Raw genomic sequence first — 5,617 nt, forward strand, 5'->3', positions numbered from 1 at the left:
TTTTTTTTTTGGTAATTTACAATCTTTAGCTAAAAGCCTAGTTTTCCACAATCATAACAAGTACATTCTTTTATAGATTTCTTTTTAGAGAAAGCTACTTGAGAGTCAGAGAATGACATATGTTATAGATATCTAACCCTCTTTGAAATCGTGAAGGATGATATAGAAGGTACAAATCTTATCAAACTCTTTCCTTTCCTTGTAGAGCTTGAAACCGTGCTGATTGAACTTCAACTCATCATTCGAAGATGAATGATCCCAAGGGGGGATAATGTAACATGTTGTAGTCGCAACTCTTTTTTGATGCTTCTAAATTGGTTTTTGGACCACCGTAGTGATGGTAGATTATGTATTAACGTTGTGGTAGGTATTGGCAGTATTTAAGGACCTTAAAACTAAGTAGGTATCGCAGAACAGAGCTTAGGCGATATCTAGGTATCGCCTACCTTCACTGGAAATATTTTTTCATGGGTTAGGTACCACAAACTTTAAGGTTTGCAATGGGTTATGCGCAACAAACTTTAAAGTTTACCATGGGTTAGACGCCGCCTACCCTAAGTTTTTGTCGTGTAGAAACTCCATTTTTGAGTTTATTCATGGGCAAAAAAGTCTTTTGCACCCAATAATCGTCTCTAAACATACTTACATGAAATTAAAGTCCTTAAATTCGTTTAAACACTCACAAATCCATAGTTTATCTTTCTTAAACATAAAAAGAGAGAAGTAACTTAGGGTTTTGGCATTCAATCTTAAAGAAGTAACTTAGGGTTTTGGCATTCAATCTTAAAGAGTCAAATTTCTTTGCAATTCCTTCATAACTAAGGTATGTGGGACTATCCTTAAACCTAATGGGCATGGATTTTATCATTTTTATCAAGTATAAGAATTTATAATCTTGTTGCAAATTAAGGGTATGAATATTGTTTTGTAAAGCAAGTTATGAATTTTTTTTTGATGAAAGTATATACATTGTGTTGAACTATTTTTCATAAAAATCTAATTATAAGACCATATGTTCAACAAATTCCCTCTCTCGTTTAATTGAGAGCATGAAGAACAAATGAAACAATTATCATGGCCACCACATGATTTGAATCATACAAAAGGAGAATAATTGCAAAAGATTTCATACAATTTCAAAATTAGAACTCTATTGTTATATTATAAATCTTTGGGTGTTATTTACGTTTTTTGAATGAGATGTGCTGTTAAATTGATATGATATGAATGACTTGCAATTCAGGGTATGATGATACCCAGTGATGGCATGCCCTTAACAGAATAAGTATTGAATGTTTTGAAAGTATGAAGCATGATTTCAAAGAACTAAAATTTGGATTAAAGAGAGATAGTTGGTTACCCGAAAAAGACATTTGAGTATAAGGGATCATCATTGGAAACTGTAGTTGTTGATAAGGGTATTATCCTAAAACAGGGATAATGTCGACATCATGTAAGGGTGATGCAACGGTATGCCTATAAGGTGGTGGACCAACTCATTAAAACTCCAATCCTTGTGGCACACTTAGATTGGAGGCTTGGCTGCCTCGACAAGGAAGGATTTCACATTTCCCATGGAATTCTAGATTGTAGGGTAATACCGATTAGCTCAAAAGAATAACAAAGTGTTGCGTCATGATTGAAAGAAAGCACTTGAAATTCTAAATTATGCCCATGTGTTCTACTTATCATATATGTATTTTTTTACGAAATGCTCTCATATATGTTGTGTGGTAAAAAAGGCTATTTTGGAATGTTTCACATTCCAATATAATTGTATTGACCCCCTAAATTTCAAGACACAGTCCCGGGGTCCCTCTAAGCAGCAAATTTGTTGTCAGAAGTTTGCAGTCGGTGAGCCTCCCTTATTTTGGAAGTCCTTGTTTCTTTTGAGATATTGTTATTTTATTTTTGTTCATGGTCCGACTGGGTTTCTTGGCCCATTTTTTAGACTGTTGTTGGTTTTGTATTGCTAGAGATTTCGCAAATTGGTGTCATGTATTTTCAAATGTTTATGAATTAAATTTTGTATTGTTTAGTGAAGTAAGATAGCAACCATGTTTTCGTTTTTTTAAATCTTTTTTGTATTTCCTTATAGCATATGAATGGTGTTCATGATTGCTAGATAAAAAAGGGCTCTCGAGCCTTAACGGTTAGGGATGCTCGTCACGGCTAGGGCCTCGGTTCAGGAAGTGACACTTTGAATAAGGATACTTCATATTTTAACTTATCTTTTAAAATATTGTATTGCATTTAATGGTAAAAACATAAAGAGGTTTTGCAATGCCATTGATGGATATGGTTTTGAATTTTTAATTGAATTTACAGTCAAATTGGTTGAATGATCATTGTTCGGCATAAATGGAATAAATTTCAAGAATATTAAAATGACGATACCAATTCGGTAATGTCTTAATAAAGGACTTCATGATTATTGGTTAATGGTAAGTGAAAAGCGTTTTAATTTGTGTTTAATGGAAATTGTGTAGCTTACCAAGAAGGTGTAATCCCGGAGGGTCCAATAATGAAAATCATATTTACCGACATTAGAGGGGTCCTGTCTAGAGATATGGATGACCATCATGTGCTTGACTTGCACAGTAGTATACAGTTATTTTATTGGTAGTTTATTGTCTTGGTGATTTCAACTAATTCTTTGGTCCATGCGGCTAGCATGGACTAGGCCCCTCCAGCAGGGGGAGCTAGCCATGGGTGCCTTTAGGTCGGGATGAGCTACATAGTTTAGGACTAATTCTTTAAAAAATCATGTTTTATTTTTCTTGCCCCTATCCCAACATCCTATATATATGTATCACTGTGGTGCATGTGATTTATGACTGATTTTTAAAAAAATAGATATATATTTCATCCATGTGTTTCATTAGTTGTTTTGGTACATGAATATTTTTTCTCGTTCCCTGGGTTGCATGCCAGTACTAGCCGTATTGACCATGTTGGGATGCTACATCGTTTCATTACGTAGGTTCAAGGATTTTTCTCTTGACCCTATGCAGCGTTGGGTGGTTTGATATCCTAGTTGGTCAGCTGTTAAGTGGTGAGCCATCCATCTTTCGGAAGCCCTGGTCTTTCTTTCAAATTTCGTTTATTATTCTAGTACTATTAGATATTCTTTGTCATAGTCGGGGGCATATACCGACTTAGTTGGTACTCCTTGAATTAGAGACTTTCGTGGACAATGTCAAGGATATTATCATGGACTTTATTTTTTACTTTCAACTTCCTTTGACTATAATATTTCTATTATAATTTTGATTGGCTTTCGCTGGTTAATATTATTATTGTTCTCTTGAGGTAAGGTTAAGGGGGTTATCTCCGACTTTTATTGGCTTGAAATGTTCATCACAACCAGGCCCTGATGGGGTCATCACAATATTGTTACTACTATTGTATAACTTTATTTCAAAAAAGTTATTTTCTCTCACAGTTGAAGCTCATGATCATTTTCTTTTCCCAATGTCCCTCAATCACCTAGACACTTACCATTCTTTTTCCTCAATCTTGCATTTCTTTTTTCAATTTTCATAGTTTTTATTAAATTATTCTTATTTATTCATTGATTTCAATTTAATATCCTTCTCCTTTTTACCACATTTATTATTAAGGTAAAATTGAAAACATATAATAACTTTATATCTTAATTTTTTAAACTTACCACTATTTTAAATCAACTATATTTAATAAGTTGTATCATAAATAAGTTGCATGTCTCCCTGCTTAGTGTTATCTCGATTGTAAAATTTTAAATAGACTGGGCTCATTCTTGAACTATTATCCTCCAATTTCTCTTATTTCAACATGTAGTATTCTTAATATAATTTATCATTCTATATTGTTAGATCTCAATGCTTTGTTTTATATTGTATGAAATTAGATACCAAAGAAGCAATGTTTTCAAAATCAGAATCAGCATGATTCACAAAATTCTGTTAACCAGGACTTTGGACAACCCAAGTACATCTTTTAGATTTATCGAATTCATTACTTCCTTTTCACAAAAAAATAATAATTCATAAGAGTTGTTAATTCCTATCCTTAAATTTTGTTTTGAAGTGCTTTAGGAGAAAAAACTCGTGAAAAGCCATCTTGATTATTTTGATAGTTTACTTAAGAATTAGTGATTTTGGAATTGATACTTCATGTAGAAGGTGACAAAAATAATTTCACAAACCTGAAGAAAGATTTGAAATGTCAAATCCATCATAAACATGTGAATCCTCTCCATCTCATTGAAAAAACCATTGTGACATGTTAACATAATGCGTAGAGTCTTGTACTTAGCTACGACAATTCCCTCCTGCGTCAATTGTGCAAACGGATATCTCTATCTCTGTTCCTTCCTCAAGCTATGTCAAACAAACCAAAATTTAAAAGCCTTGGAAAAGAGCCCCTAATTCATAGGTTGGGATTCTTCTAGTCTGCAATAGACATAGGAATGAAACCACTACTTGATGGGGATATGCATAAGATGGTCTCTGTAGTAAACTTTGTGGGACTCCATTAACCCGATACTCTTAAATATCTTGTGGAAACTTATTAAGAACTCATAAGCATCCTCACCCTAACCATCTACAATTGCGGTGGATCTATTTTTAAAATCCTGTCAAACCATTACTATTCCTCATCAACCATTGCTTCTCTAACCACACTTAATGCTCCTACACCTTATAAAATCATGCTATTATGAAATAAGAGAAACAAGTTTTTAGGTCTTAAGAAGAAAGATTCTTTTTGATAAATAAATAATTTTATTTAACCAAGTGAACGTTTATTGCACCAGAAAGCTTGTCACTAGCCTCCACTTTGAAAGAAACGGCAACAACAACAGTGACAAACTATTTATGCTACGCATTAAATGGATAATAATTGAGACAGTGCTGCTTAGGTGCTAATCTTCATTTTGTCTGTCCTCTAAAAAAAATCTTTTGCATGATGATTCAGCATGTATTATGAATAGTCCTTATCTTATGTGGAAATGTCCACGAATTCCTCTCCTTTCATATATTGCAAACACAACAGTGCTAATCAGGAAGAAAAATTCTATTGCAAATTCACGTATGTTTTCCTAGACTAAATTTTTGTTATTATTGTGAATTTAGGTAAGAATCATATAGTTTCACCATCTTGAATAATTAATTAAATTTCATGTTAGGTAGATGTTATACAATTTGTTGTTTGGAATAAACACCATCAGAAAGGCTGAAATTGCTCTAAAGCGTACAGAGAATGTAGTTGTAGGGAAAGTTCAAATGTATGTTCGTGAATATTTCTTGCACAAGAAATGGGTCTTCGGTAATTCAAGGGATGGCTTCCTTACATAATATGTTTAATATTTTTAGATTCAATTTGATACTAAAAGTGAGATTGATGAAATTTCTTTGAATATATAAGATAATATATCAGTGAATATTAGTGTTGTTTTATGTATGGAAATTGTATATTTACAATATATTCAATACAACAATAGCATTTTTGAAATTATTCTTTATTACTCCCCCTATCTCTATTTATGTAGAGTGGTTGGAATTTCGAGATTAACATAAATTTTTCTTTGATCAAAATTTCTTTATATGACTTTGAAATATTTTAAGTTGATATT

The sequence above is a fragment of the Capsicum annuum genome, chromosome 5, assembly GCF_002878395.1.
Source record: "Capsicum annuum cultivar UCD-10X-F1 chromosome 5, UCD10Xv1.1, whole genome shotgun sequence".
Classification (NCBI taxonomy): Eukaryota; Viridiplantae; Streptophyta; class Magnoliopsida; order Solanales; family Solanaceae; genus Capsicum; species Capsicum annuum.